Source organism: Eschrichtius robustus, chromosome 1 (genome assembly GCF_028021215.1).
Source record: "Eschrichtius robustus isolate mEscRob2 chromosome 1, mEscRob2.pri, whole genome shotgun sequence".
Lineage (NCBI taxonomy): Eukaryota > Metazoa > Chordata > Mammalia > Artiodactyla > Eschrichtiidae > Eschrichtius > Eschrichtius robustus.
In genome coordinates, this window is record NC_090824.1 from 145,068,533 (window position 1) to 145,082,956 (window position 14,424).

The following is a 14,424-nucleotide window of genomic DNA, read 5'->3' on the forward strand; positions in this document are numbered from 1 at the left end:
CGTGTGTTCTCTCACCCGAGCCAGGTGGAATGCCAGGGAAAGAATGCCAGCAGCAGCCTGGGGCCATCCGTATAATCCCTGATGCCCGTTGAAAGGAGGACGGCGTGGCAAGGCGAGGCCAGGCGAAGGAGTCTCGGAGGGGTCCTGGCGTGCATTCCATGAGGATCCTGCTTTAACCCTTGTTGCGGTAAGTGACACTTCTTTGCTAAACCTAAAGGTTTGGCGACGGGAACGTGTGCAACGGGGCTACACCCTCACCTTCTGGTTTTTTCTCGGGGAACACGAGCTTTGATGCCCTGAGAACTGGCTGCATTTCCTGACCCATGGCTCGGCTCTGGCCACTTCTGTACGCTGATATGATTCAGCTCGCTGGCCGTCCCATGGTGGAATCTGCAACTTTGCATGTCCAACGTTTGAGCATGTGCTTGGATCGATGATGACTCCCACAAATGCTTTCCTTGGAAATCTGAACAAAATGAGGGAGAAATCCCTACCGTCTCCTCGTTGGAACTGAGGTCCAGCACGTGGCTCCCAAAAGGAAAGTAGGGAGAGGTTCACATTGCATTTGCGGCCGTGGGTGTCCACAGGCACGTTGTTCAAGTTGAGGGTTGTGGTCATCGCATGGGGAGAAGAGCAATTGGGAAAGGAGCCTGGGATGCCAATCCTTCGAGAAGGCGTGGGACACCGTGCCGTCTCTGTGTTCCTTGGTCTAGCCAGGACTGCTGTCCCCTGCCACGGTTCAGCATGCAGGTAGGAGAGGAAGCGTGCGCCATTGCTGGTTCTGCCACCTGCGCTTGAGTTCTACAGGCTGCCCCCACCGGCTGGTCATTGCCTTGTGGCCTCAAAGAAACAGAAGTCTGTAGGCTCAGGGTCGAAACAGGATTCCAGGCCTAGGGCAGGCTTCTTTGTCATGTTCTGCTTGGGAGACCATATGCAATTTAGGTTTCTTCTGATGAGGGGAGAAATCAAATGGGCCACTGTTCCTGGGAGTTTAGGCAATCTGATGGCTCCTCCTCGGGTTGTGTCCTGCTTGTGTGTGCTGTGGGAAGGGGCTGGAAAATGCCTTAGTCAAGCTTGGTCACGGCAAGCTTCCTTGGTGAGGGGTGGCTCTGGCATCTTGCCGTGACACGTTGGGATCCCGGTGGAGAGAGACTAAGGTAAGGCGAGTGAAAGAGAGACGTGAGATGGCTGGCTAAGCCCACAGGTTTACTGGTGGGTGGATAGATCGACGGTGGCCATGGGGTTCCCGGAACACATTTGGGATTCCCTCAGGAGCATCTGGAGGCACGTGTAGGGGAAGAATACGGGAGCACATTTGTGGACTGTCCCGCCTCTTTCCTCTCCTTGGCCGATTTGCTTCATGGCGGGTCCTTGTCCAGTGAAAGGTTGCCTTCATGGCACAGTATGGTGTCTTCTCATGGGGGCCGATTTGGAGGCCTTGGGGTGTTTTGTCCCTGTCTGGCCACGTTTCCCCTGTGTTGAAGACGTGAAGGTGTTCCTGAGGACAGCCAAGCATCATTTCTATACCCGGCCCACATAGCGTTCCCTGAGGATTGGAGCTCTACCAGGAGGTCATTGGGAGCAACCATGCAGAAACAAGGGAGTCGGCTGCCAAGGAAAGGCTACAGTTTTAAGGGCAGGAGAGGATGTGTGGCGTGGGTGTCATTTTTCCTGCCACCCGCTGGTGCGTCGAGACTGTGGTATCTGGCGAGCCTGGCCACAGGCCAGACAAGTCATACCGGTTCAAGTGTCTAGGCTGTTGTCTGGGTTCTCTCGTTGCATGGCTGTGGGTAACAAGTTGCTTGCAGAGTACCTGGGCCTCACGGTTTCCCCAATGTCACGTCACTGATGGTCCCAGAGTGTGAAAGTACCAGACACCACTGCAAGTTACGCCATTGCTGCAAGGGTTTCCCCGCCGCGTTGAGCATCGGAATGGTTCCCATGCCATTAGCTTTGTGTGTGGGCCAAGGGTAGGTTGCCAGTCTTGTAGCAGGCCAGGAAGTATGGCTACAGGTGAATCTCCATTGTTCAGTCCAGGAGTTCCTCTGGTGTGTTTTGTCACCGGTCCCTACAAGCTGCTTTTGTGGGAGGTCGTCCCATTTGGCCAAGGGCCGTTCCCTTGTGGAAGATCTCAGGGACCACATTTCCCCTTGAGGGTGAGTCCACTGTGTGGAAGCGTATGCGCCAGGAGTGGTTTGGTTCCCCAGAGGGCAGTGGCTCTTACGCTGAGTAATCCCATTTCCCCTGAGGGTGTCTCAGCGGTTCAGGGTGACATCCCTATGCTGTGTCGGTGGGGAGGCGGCTCAGGCGGGGAAGTTCAAGGCCCATACCAGGGGTTTGATGGACGGTCGTGCTCTTTGTGTTGATGCCCGTGCACTCTGAAGGCATCCGTGCCACGAAGCATTCACGTTTGGCTGTGGACACACAGACATGATGGGCTGCAAATGAATTGTTGAGGGGAGATAGAGTGCACATCGCTGGGCGGTATCACCCTTTGCCTCTGTGCCACCGTTCACTTTTCTCAAACATCCCTGTGTTCTGTCACACTGAGGCAGGTGGTGGAGTGCCCGGGAACAAACACCTGCAGCAGCATGGGGCCCTCTGTATAGTCCATGGTACCTGGCGAAGTGAGGACAGTGCGGCAAGTTGAGGCAAGTCGAGGCAAAAGAGTCTCAGAGTGATTTTGGCGTGAAGTACTTGAGGATCCTCATAGGAACATTGTGCTGGTGAGTGGAAATTCTTTGCAGAAACCTAGATGTTTGGCCACGGGGACTTGTGCCCTGAGACTACACCCTCACCTTCTTGGCTCTTCCAGTGGCACCCGAGATCCGATGCCATGATCCTTAGCTCCATTGGCAGCCCCGTGGGTCGGCTCTGGCCGCTCCTGACTGCTGACATGATTGAGATCGTTGGCTGCCCTGCGGTGGAGCCTGCAACTTTGAACGTGCAGCCTTTGAGCAGGTGGATTGATGATGACTCCCATAAATGCACTGCTTGGCACTCTGAACCAATGAATGGGTCTCAGGTTTCTCCGCAGTCATGTCACTGACGGGCCCGGGGGCGAAAATACAAGGCGCCAGGGCAAGTTACCCAGTTGCTGCAAGGGTTTGCCCTGCCAGTTTGGGCATTGGAATATCTCCAATGCCAATAGCTTTCTGTACGACCCAAGGGCATCGCCTCTGGCTTGACAAGGTTCCTGGTAGCAACCTTGTGGGGGTAAACGGAACTTCTTTGAAGAAACCTAGATGTTTGGCCACGGGGACTTGTGTGGCGAGACTACACCGTCACATTCCGGGCGCTTCCTGGGGCACCCGAGCTCCGATGCCCTGAGACTTGGGTGCACTTTCTGCCCCGTGGCTCGAGTCTGGCCGCTCCCTACTGCTGAGAGGATTGAGCTTGCTGACAGTCCGCGACTTTGCACGTCCAGCCTTTGAGCAGCTGCGTGGATCGGTGATGACTCCCATAAATGCATTCCTTCGAAATCTAAACAAAATGAATGAGCAATACCTACCATCTTCTCATCCTAACTGAGGTCCAGCACGTGGCTCCCAAAGGAAAATTAGGGAGAGGTCCATGTCGCATTTGCTACCGTGGGCTCGCGCAGCAACATTGTTCAAGTTGAGGGTGGCGGGCTTGTCGTGCAGAAAGAGCCATGTGGAGAGGAGCCTGGGATGTCCATCTACGTGGGAAGGCTAAGGACAACTTGACGTCTCTGGGCACCTGAGTCTAGCCAAAACTGCTATCCCCTGCCGCGGTCAGCATGCGGGTATGAAAGGAAGCATGAGCCACTGGTACTCCTCTGGCTTGCCCTCGAGACCTACAGGCCACCCTCGAGCTCAGGTCGTTGCCTTGTTCCCGCAAGGAAACAGAAGTCTCTGCACTCAGGGTCAGAGAAAGAGTCCTGGCCAGGCCAGGCTTCTATGTCATGTTCAGATTGGGAGGTGGGATGTAGTTTACGTTTGCCCTGATGGTCAGGGGAAATCAAATGGGCCACCGTCCCACGGATTTGGGTGACGCTGTTGGCTCCTCCTTGGGTTGTGTCCTGCTTGTGTGTTGTGTGTGGAGAGGTTGGAAAATGCCTTAGGCAAATCCAGGGGACATCAAGCTACTTAGGTGAGGGGTGGATTCGTTTGGGTCCTGGTGGAGAGAGGAAGGCAAGGCGAGCGGGAAATACACGTGAGAGTGTTGGCTAAGCCCACAGGCTTACTGTTGGGTGGATAGATGGTCGGTGGACAAAGGGTTCCCGGAACTCTTTTGGGATATCTTCAGGAGCATTTGGAGTCCCGTGTAGGGAAGGAATACAGGTGCACATTCATAGACCATCCCAACCTTTTCCTCTCCTTTCTCAATGTGCTTCACGGCGGGTCCTTGTTCCAGTGAATGGTGCCTTCACGGCACAGTATGGTGTCTTCTCACTGGGCCCGATTTGGAGCCGTTGGGATGTTTTGTCCCTGTGTGGCCTCCTTGCCCCTATGTTGAGGATGTTAAGGTGTTCCTTAGGACAGCCCAGCGTCATTGCTATACCCAGTCGGCATAGCATTCCCTGAGGTTTGGAGCTCTCCCCGGAGGTCTTTGGGCCCAACCATGCAGAAAGAAGCGAGTTGGCTGCCAAGGAAATGCTACAGGTTTAAGGGCTGGAGTGAAAGTGTGCTGCAGGGGTCATTTTGTCCTGCCGCCTTCTGGTGCTGCGAGCCTGTGATCTCCAGCATGCATGGCTTCAAGCCAGAGAAGTCATGCCGGTTCAAGAGTCCAGGATGTTGGAGGCGTTCCCTCATTGCACGGCTGTGGGTGACACGTTGGTTCTGGAGGACCTGGGTCTCATGGTTTCTCCAAGGTCTTGTCCTTGAAGGGAAGAAAGACAATGTGCAAGGTGCTACGATAAGATACCCAGTTGCTGCAAGGGTTTGCCCCGCCACTTTGGGCATTGGAATGGCTCCCTTGCCATTAGCTTTGGTGGCGGTCCTAGGAAGTTCCTCTGGCTTGGCAGGAGACCAGGAAGTATGCCTGCTGGTGAGTCTCCCTTGATCAGTCCAGGCGTTCCTCAGGTGCCCTTTGTCACGGGTCCCTACGAGCCGCTTTTGATGGAGGTCGTCATATTCGGCCAAGGGCCCTTCCCTTGTGGAAGATCTCTCCCCTTGAGGGTGTGTCCACTGTGTGGAATCATAAGTGCCAAGGGCGTGTTTGTTGCCAAAGAGGGCACTTGTTCTTAGGCTGAGGGGGCCCAGTTGTCCTGAGGGTGTCTCAGGGGATCAGGAAGACATCGTTTTGCTGTGATGCAGGGCAGATTGCTCAGGAGAGGAATTTCAGGGCCCGAGACCAGGGTCTTGTTGGTCGGCGGCACTCTTTGTCCTGATGGCCGCACGCTCTGTAGGCGCATGTGCCACGATGCTTTCACGTTTGGGTGCGTACACACAGGCAAGATGGACAGCAAATGAAATGTTGAGGAGAGATAGAACACACATCACTGGGTGGTATCGACCTTTCCCTCGCTGCGCCCGTGGACCCTCCTCAAGCCTGCGTGTGTTCTCTCACCCGAGCCAGGTGGAATGCCAGGGAAAGAATGCCAGCAGCAGCCTGGGGCCATCCGTATAATCCCTATACCCGTTGAAAGGAGGACGGCGTGGCAAGGCCAGGCCAGGCGAAGGAGTCTCGGAGGGGTCCTTGCATGCATTCCATGAGGATCCTGCTTTAACCCTTGTTGCGGTAAGCGACACTTCTGTGCTAAACCCAAAGGTTTGGCGACGGGAACGTGTGCACCGGGGCTACACCCTCACCTTCTGGTCTTTTCTCGGGGAACACGAGCTTAGATGCCCTGAGAACTGGCTGCATTTCCTGACCCATGGCTCGGTTCTGGCCACTTCTGTACGCTGATATGATTCAGCTCGCTGGCCGTCCCATGGTGGAATCTGCAACTTTGCATGTCCAACGTTTGAGCATGTGCTTCGATCGATGATGACTCCCACAAATGCATTCCTTGGAAATCTGAACAAAATGAGTGAGAAATCCCTACCGTCTCCTCGTTGGAACTGAGGTCCAGCACGTGGCTCCCAAAAGGAAAGTAGGGAGAGGTTCACATTGCATTTGCGGCCGTGGGTGTCCACAGCCACGTTGTTCAAGATGAGGGTTGTGGTCATCTCATGGGGAGAAGAGCCATTGGGAAAGTAGCCTGTGATGCCAATCCAGGCGGGAAGGCGTGGGACAGCGTGCCGTCTCTGGGTTCCTTGTTCTAGCCATGACTGCTGTTCCCTGCCACGGTTCAGCATGCAGGTAGGAGAGGAAGCGTGCGCCATTGCTGGTTCTGCCACCTGCGCTTGAGTTCTACAGGCTGCCCCCACCGGCTGGTCATTGCCTTGTGGCCTCAAAGAAACAGAAGTCTGTAGGCTCAGGGTCAGAACAGGATTCCAGGCCTAGGGCATGCTTCTTTGTCATGTTCTGCTTGGGAGACCATATGCAATTTAGGTTTCTCCTGATGAGGGGAGAAATCAAATGGGCCACTGTTCCTGGGAGTTTAGGCAATCTGATGGCTCCTCCTCGGGTTGTGTCCTGCTTGTGTGTGCTGTGTGAAGGGGCTGGAAAATGCCTTAGTCAAGCTTGGTCACGGCAAGCTTCCTTGGTGAGGGGTGGCTCTGGCATCTTGCCGTGACACGTTGGGATCCCGGTGGAGAGAGATTAAGGTAAGGCGAGTGAAAGCGAGACGTGAGATGGCTGGCTAAGCCCACAGGTTTACTGGTGGGTGGATAGATCGACGGTGGCCATGGGGTTCCCGGAACACATTTGGGATTCCCTCAGGAGCATCTGGAGGCACGTGTAGGGAGAGAATACGGGAGCACATTTGTGGACTGTCCCGCCTCTTTCCTCTCCTTGGCCGATTTGCTTCATGGCGGGTCCTTGTCCAGCGAAAGGTTGCCTTCATGGCACAGTATGGTGTCTTCTCATGGGGGCCGATTTGGAGGCCTTGGGGTGTTTTGTCCCTGTCTGGCCACGTTCCCCCTGTGTTGAAGACGTGAAGATGTTCCTGAGGACAGCCAATCATCATTTCTCTACCCGGCCCACATAGCGTTCCCTGAGGATTGGAGCTCAGCCAGGAGGTCATTGGGCGCAACCATGCAGAAACAAGGGAGTCGGCTGCCAAGGAAAGGCTACAGTTTTAAGGGCAGGAGAGGATGTGTGGCGTGGGTGTCATTTTTCCTGCCACCCGCTGGTGCGTCGAGACTGTGGTATCCGGCGAGCCTGGCCACAGGCCAGACAAGTCATACCGGTTCAAGTGTCTAGGCTGTTGTCTGGGTTCTCTCGTTGCATGGCTGTGGGTAACAAGTTGCTTGCAGAGTACCTGGGCCTCACGGTTTCCCCAATGTCACGTCACTGATGGTCCCAGAGTGTGAAAGTACCAGACACCACTGCAAGTTACACCATTGCTGCAAGGGTTTCCCCGCCGCGTTGAGCATCGGAATGGTTCCCATGCCATTAGCTTTGTGTGTGGGCCAAGGGTAGGTTGCCAGTCTTGGCAGCAGGCCAGGAAGTAGGGCTACAGGTGAATCTCCATTGTTCAGTCTAGGAGTTCCTCTGGTGTGTTTTGTCACCGGTCCCTACAATCTGCTTTTGTGGGAGGTCGTCCCATTTGGCCAAGGGCGTTCCCTTGTGGAAGATCTCAGGGACCACATTTCCCCTTGAGGGTGAGTCCACTGCGTGGAAGCGTATGCGCCAGGAGTGGTTTGGTTCCCCAGAGGGCAGTGGCTCTTACGCTGAGTAATCCCATTTCCCCTGAGGCTGTCTCAGCGGTTGAGGGTGACATCCCTATGCTGTGTCGGTGGGGAGGCGGCTCAGGCGGGGAAGTTCAAGGCCCATACCAGGGGTTTGATGGACGGCCGTGCTCTTTGTGTTGATGCCCGTGCACTCTGAAGGCATCCGTGCCACGAAGCATTCACGTTTGGCTGTGGACACACAGACATGATGGGCTGCAAATGAAATGTTGAGGGGAGATAGAGCGCACATCGCTGGGCGGTATCACCCTTTGCCTCTGTGCCCCCGTTCACTTTTCTCAAACATCCCTGTGTTCTGTCACACTGAGGCAGGTGGTGGAGTGCCCGGGAACAAACACCTGCAGCAGCATGGAGCCCTCTGTATAGTCCATGGTACCTGGAGAAATGAGGACAGTGTGGCAAGTTGAGGCAAGTCGAGGCAAAAGAGTCTCAGAGTGATTTTGGCGTGAAGTACTTGAGGATCCTCGTAGGAACCTTGTGCTGGTGAGTGGAAATTCTTTGCAGAAACCTAGATGTTTGGCCACGGGGACTTGTGCCCTGAGACTACACCCTCACCTTCTTGGCTCTTCCAGTGGCACCCGAGATGCGATGCCATGATCCTTGGCTCCATTGGCAGCCCCGTGGGTCGGCTCTGGCCGCTCCTGACTGCTGACATGATTGAGATCGTTGGCTGCCCTGCGGTGGAGCCTGCAACTTTGAACGTGCAGCCTTTGAGCAGGTGGATTGATGATGACTCCCATAAATGCACTGCTTGGCACTCTGAACCAATGAATGGGTCTCAGGTTTCTCCGCAGTCATGTCACTGACGGGCCCGGGGGCGAAAATACAAGGCGCCAGGGCAAGTTACCCAGTTGCTGCAATGGTTTGCCCTGCCAGTTTGGGCATTGGAATATCTCCAATGCCAATAGCTTTCTGTACGACCCAAGGGCATCGCCTCTGGCTTGACAAGGTTCCTGGTAGAAACCTTGTGGGGGTAAACGGAACTTCTTTGAAGAAACCTAGATGTTTGGCCACGGGGGCTTGTGCGGCGAGACTACACCGTCACATTCCGGGCACTTCCTGGGGCACCCGAGCTCCGATGCCCTGAGACTTGGGTGCACTTTCTGCCCCGTGGCTCGAGTCTGGCCGCTCCCTACTGCTGAGAGGATTGAGCTTGCTGACAGTCCGCGACTTTGCACGTCCAGCCTTTGAGCAGCTGCGTGGATCGGTGATGACTCCCATAAATGCATTCCTTCGAAATCTAAACAAAATGAATGAGCAATACCTACCATCTTCTCATCCTAACTGAGGTCCAGCACGTGGCTCCCAAAGGAAAATTAGGGAGAGGTCCATGTCGCATTTGCTACCGTGGGCTCGCGCAGCAACATTGTTCAAGTTGAGGGTGGCGGGCTTGTCGTGCAGAAAGAGCCATGTGGAGAGGAGCCTGGGATGTCCATCTACGTGGGAAGGCTAAGGACAACTTGACGTCTCTGGGCACCTGAGTCTAGCCAAAACTGCTATCCCCTGCCGCGGTCAGCATGCGGGTATGAAAGGAAGCATGAGCCACTGGTACTCCTCTGGCTTGCCCTCGAGACCTACAGGCCACCCTCGAGCTCAGGTCGTTGCCTTGTTCCCGCAAGGAAACAGAAGTCTCTGCACTCAGGGTCAGAGAAGGAGTCCTGGCCAGGCCAGGCTTCTATGTCATGTTCAGCTTGGGAGGTGGGATGTAGTTTACGTTTGCCCTGATGGTCAGGGGAAATCAAATGGGCCACCGTCCCACGGATTTGGGCGACGCTGTTGGCTCCTCCTTGGGTTGTGTCCTGCTTGTGTGTTGTGTGTGGAGAGGTTGGAAAATGCCTTAGGCACATCCAGGGGACATCAAGCTACTTAGGTGAGGGGTGGATTCGTTTGGGTCCTGGTGGAGAGAGGAAGGCAAGGCGAGCGGAAAATACACGTGAGAGTGTTGGCTAAGCCCACAGGCTTACTGTTGGGTGGATAGATGGTCGGTGGACATAGGGTTCCCGGAACTCTTTTGGGATATCTTCAGGAGCATTTGGAGTCCCGTGTAGGGAAGGAATACAGGTGCACATTCATGGACCATCCCAACCTTTTCCTCTCCTTTCTCAATGTGCTTCACGGCGGGTCCTTGTTCCACTGAATGGTGCCTTCACGGCACAGTATGGTGTCTTCTCACTGGGCCCGATTTGGAGCCGTTGGGATGTTTTGTCCCTGTGTGGCCTCCTTGCCCCTATGTTGAGGATGTTAAGGTGTTCCTTAGGACAGCCCAGCGTCATTGCTATACCCAGTCGGCATAGCATTCCCTGAGGTTTGGAGCTCTCCCCGGAGGTCTTTGGGCCCAACCATGCAGAAAGAAGCGAGTTGGCTGCCAAGGAAATGCTACAGGTTTAAGGCCTGGAGTGAAAGTGTGCTGCAGGGGTCATTTTGTCCTGCCGCCTTCTGGTGCTGCGAGCCTGTGATCTCCAGCATGCATGGCTTCAAGCCAGAGAAGTCATGCCGGTTCAAGGGTCCAGGATGTTGGAGGCGTTCCCTCATTGCACGGCTGTGGGTGACACGTTGGTTCTGGAGGACCTGGGTCTCATGGTTTCTCCAAGGTCTTGTCCTTGAAGGGAAGAAAGACAATGTGCAAGGTGCTACGATAAGATACCCAGTTGCTGCAAGGGTTTGCCCCGCCACTTTGGGCATTGGAATGGCTCCCTTGCCATTAGCTTTGGTGGCGGTCCTAGGAAGTTCCTCTGGCTTGGCAGGAGACCAGGAAGTATGCCTGCTGGTGAGTCTCCCTTGATCAGTCCAGGCGTTCCTCAGGTGCCCTTTGTCACGGGTCCCTACGAGCCGCTTTTGATGGAGGTCGTCATATTCGGCCAAGGGCCCTTCCCTTGTGGAAGATCTCTCCCCTTGAGGGTGTGTCCACTGTGTGCAATCATAAGTGCCAAGGGCGTGTTTGTTGCCAAAGAGGGCACTTGTTCTTAGGCTGAGGGGGCCCAGTGGTCCTGAGGGTGTCTCAGGGGATCAGGAAGACATCGTTTTGCTGTGATGCAGGGCAGATTGCTCAGGAGAGGAATTTCAGGGCCCGAGGCCAGGGTCTTGTTGGTCGGCGGCGCTCTTTGTCCTGATGGCCGCACGCTCTGTAGGCGCATGTGCCACGATGCTTTCACGTTTGGGTGCGTACACACAGGCAAGATGGACAGCAAATGAAATGTTGAGGAGAGATAGAACACACATCACTGGGTGGTATCAACCTTTCCCTCGCTGCGCCCGTGGACCCTCCTCAAGCCTGCGTGTGTTCTCTCACCCGAGCCAGGTGGAATGCCAGGGAAAGAATGCCAGCAGCAGCCTGGGGCCATCCGTATAATCCCTGATACCCGTTGAAAGGAGGACGGCGTGGCAAGGCGAGGCCAGGCGAAGGAGTCTCGGAGGGGTCCTGGCGTGCATTCCATGAGGATCCTGCTTTAACCCTTGTTGCGGTAAGCGACACTTCTTTGCTAAACCTAAAGGGTTGGCGACGGGAACGTGTGCACCGGGGCTACACCCTCACCTTCTGATCTTTTCTCAGGGAACACGAGCTTAGATGCCCTGAGAACTGGCTGCATTTCCTGACCCATGGCTCGGCTCTGGCCACTTCTGTACGCTGATATGATTCAGCTCGCTGGCCGGCCCATGGTGGAATCTGCAACTTTGCATGTCCAACGTTTGAGCATGTGCTTCGATCGATGATGACTCCCACAAGTGCATTCCTTGGAAATCTGAACAAAATGAGTGAGAAATCCCTACCGTCTCCTCGTTGGAACTGAGGTCCAGCACGTGGCTCCCAAAAGGAAAGTAGGGAGAGGTTCACATTGCATTTGCGGCCGTGGGTGTCCACAGCCACGTTGTTCAAGTTGAGGGTTGTGGTCATCTCATGGGGAGAAGAGCAATTGGGAAAGGAGCCTGGGATGCCAATCCAGGCGGGAAGGCGTGGGACAGCGTGCCGTCTCTGGGTTCCTTGTTCTAGCCAGGACTGCTGTCCCCTGCCACGGTTCAGCATGCAGGTAGGAGAGGAAGCGTGCGCCACTGCTGGTTCTGCCACCTGCGCTTGAGTTCTACAGGCTGCCCCCACCTGCTGGTCATTGCCTTGTGGCCTCAAAGAAACAGAAGTCTGTAGGCTCAGGGTCAGAACAGGATTCCAGGCCTAGGGCAGGCTTCTTTGTCATGTTCTGCTTGGGAGACCATATGCAATTTAGGTTTCTCCTGATGAGGGGAGAAATCAAATGGGCCACTGTTCCTGGGAGTTTAGGCAATCTGATGGCTCCTCCTCGGGTTGTGTCCTGCTTGTGTGTGCTGTGTGAAGGGGCTGGAAAATGCCTTAGTCAAGCTTGGTCACGGCAAGCTTCCTTGGTGAGGGGTGGCTCTGGCATCTTGCCGTGACACGTTGGGATCCCGGTGGAGAGAGATTAAGGTAAGGTGAGTGAAAGAGAGACGTGAGATGGCTGGCTAAGCCCACAGGTTTACTGGTGGGTGGATAGATCGACGGTGGCCATGGGGTTCCCGGAACACATTTGGGATTCCCTAAGGAGCATCTGGAGGCACGTGTAGGGAGAGAATACGGGAGCACATTTGTGGACTGTCCCGCCTCTTTCCTCTCCTTGGCCGATTTGCTTCATGGCGGGTCCTTGTCCAGCGAAAGGTTGCCTTCATGGCACAGTATGGTGTCTTCTCATGGGGGCCGATTTGGAGGCCTTGGGGTGTTTTGTCCCTGTCTGGCCACGTTCCCCCTGTGTTGAAGACGTGAAGGTGTTCCTGAGGACAGCCAAGCATCATTTCTCTACCCGGCCCACATAGCGTTCCCTGAGGATTGGAGCTCTACCAGGAGGTCATTGGGCGCAACCATGCAGAAACAAGGGAGTCGGCTGCCAAGGAAAGGCTACAGTTTTAAGGGCAGGAGAGGATGTGTGGCGTGGGTGTTATTTTTCCTGCCACCCGCTGGTGCGTCGAGACTGTGGTATCCGGCGAGCCTGGCCACAGGCCAGACAAGTCATACCGGTTCAAGTGTCTAGGCTGTTGTCTGGGTTCTCTCGTTGCATGGCTGTGGGTAACAAGTTGCTTGCAGAGTACCTGGGCCTCACGGTTTCCCCAATGTCACGTCACTGATGGTCCCAGAGTGTGAAAGTACCAGACACCACTGCAAGTTACACCATTGCTGCAAGGGTTTCCCCGCCGCATTGAGCATCGGAATGGTTCCCATGCCATTAGCTTTGTGTGTGGGCCAAGGGTAGGTTGCCAGTCTTGGCAGCAGGCCAGGAAGTATGGCTACAGGTGAATCTCCATTGTTCAGTCCAGGAGTTCCTCTGGTGTGTTTTGTCACCGGTCCCTACAATCTGCTTTTGTGGGAGGTCGTCCCATTTGGCCAAGGGCCGTTCCCTTGTGGAAGATCTCAGGGACCACATTTCCCCTTGAGGGAGAGTCCACTGCGTGGAAGCGTATGCGCCAGGAGTGGTTTGGTTCCCCAGAGGGCAGTGGCTCTTACGCTGAGTAATCCCATTTCCCCTGAGGCTGTCTCAGCGGTTGAGGGTGACATCCCTATGCTGTGTCGGTGGGGAGGCGGCTCAGGCGGGGAAGTTCAAGGCCCATACCAGGGGTTTGATGGACGGCCGTGCTCTTTGTGTTGATGCCCGTGCACTCTGAAGGCATCCGTGCCACGAAGCATTCACGTTTGGCTGTGGACACACAGACATGATGGGCTGCAAATGAAATGTTGAGGGGCTATAGAGCGCACATCGCTGGGCGGTATCACCCTTTGCCTCTGTGCCCCCGTTCACTTTTCTCAAACATCCCTGTGTTCTGTCACACTGAGGCAGGTGGTGGAGTGCCCGGGAACAAACACCTGCAGCAGCATGGAGCCCTCTGTATAGTCCATGGTACCTGGAGAAGTGAGGACAGTGTGGCAAGTTGAGGCAAGTCGAGGCAAAAGAGTCTCAGAGTGATTTTGGCGTGAAGTACTTGAGGATCCTCGTAGGAACTTTGTGCTGGTGAGTGGAAATTCTTTGCAGAAACCTAGATGTTTGGCCACGGGGACTTGTGCCCTGAGACTACACCCTCACCTTCTTGGCTCTTCCAGTGGCACCCGAGATCCGATGCCATGATCCTTAGCTCCATTGGCAGCCCCGTGGGTCGGCTCTGGCCGCTCCTGACTGCTGACATGATTGAGATCGTTGGCTGCCCTGCGGTGGAGCCTGCAACTTTGAACGTGCAGCCTTTGAGCAGGTGGATTGATGATGACTCCCATAAATGCACTGCTTGGCACTCTGAACCAATGAATGGGTCTCAGGTTTCTCCGCAGTCATGTCACTGACGGGCCCGGGGGCGAAAATACAAGGCGCCAGGGCAAGTTACCCAGTTGCTGCAAGGGTTTGCCCTGCCAGTTTGGGCATTGGAATATCTCCAATGCCAATAGCTTTCTGTACGACCCAAGGGCATCGCCTCTGGCTTGACAAGGTTCCTGGTAGAAACCTTGTGGGGGTAAACGGAACTTCTTTGAAGAAACCTAGATGTTTGGCCACGGGGGCTTGTGCGGCGAGACTACACCGTCACATTCCGGGCGCTTCCTGGGGCACCCGAGCTCCGATGCCCTGAGACTTGGGTGCACTTTCTGCCCCGTGGCTCGAGTCTGGCCGCTCCCTACTGCTGAGAG

At 55.2% G+C, this 14,424-nt stretch overlaps 5 non-coding genes across 5 annotated transcripts; all 5 read left to right on the forward strand.

Moving 5' to 3' along the window:
* The first annotated feature begins 427 nt into the window (after positions 1-427).
* Positions 428-519, forward strand: LOC137753645 (small nucleolar RNA SNORD116). Its single transcript, XR_011071531.1, has one exon. It is a non-coding gene; the product is annotated as a small nucleolar RNA SNORD116 (small nucleolar RNA).
* Positions 520-3,444: 2,925 nt separating this feature from the next.
* On the forward strand, positions 3,445-3,536 carry LOC137777831 (small nucleolar RNA SNORD116). Its single transcript, XR_011076645.1, has one exon. It is a non-coding gene; the product is annotated as a small nucleolar RNA SNORD116 (small nucleolar RNA).
* Positions 3,537-5,943: 2,407 nt separating this feature from the next.
* On the forward strand, positions 5,944-6,035 carry LOC137753785 (small nucleolar RNA SNORD116). Its single transcript, XR_011071581.1, has one exon. It is a non-coding gene; the product is annotated as a small nucleolar RNA SNORD116 (small nucleolar RNA).
* Positions 6,036-8,961: 2,926 nt separating this feature from the next.
* LOC137777837 (small nucleolar RNA SNORD116) lies at positions 8,962-9,053 on the forward strand. The gene has a single exon (XR_011076647.1). It is a non-coding gene; the product is annotated as a small nucleolar RNA SNORD116 (small nucleolar RNA).
* Positions 9,054-11,461: 2,408 nt separating this feature from the next.
* On the forward strand, positions 11,462-11,553 carry LOC137753944 (small nucleolar RNA SNORD116). The gene has a single exon (XR_011071644.1). It is a non-coding gene; the product is annotated as a small nucleolar RNA SNORD116 (small nucleolar RNA).
* The last annotated feature ends 2,871 nt before the right edge of the window (positions 11,554-14,424 follow it).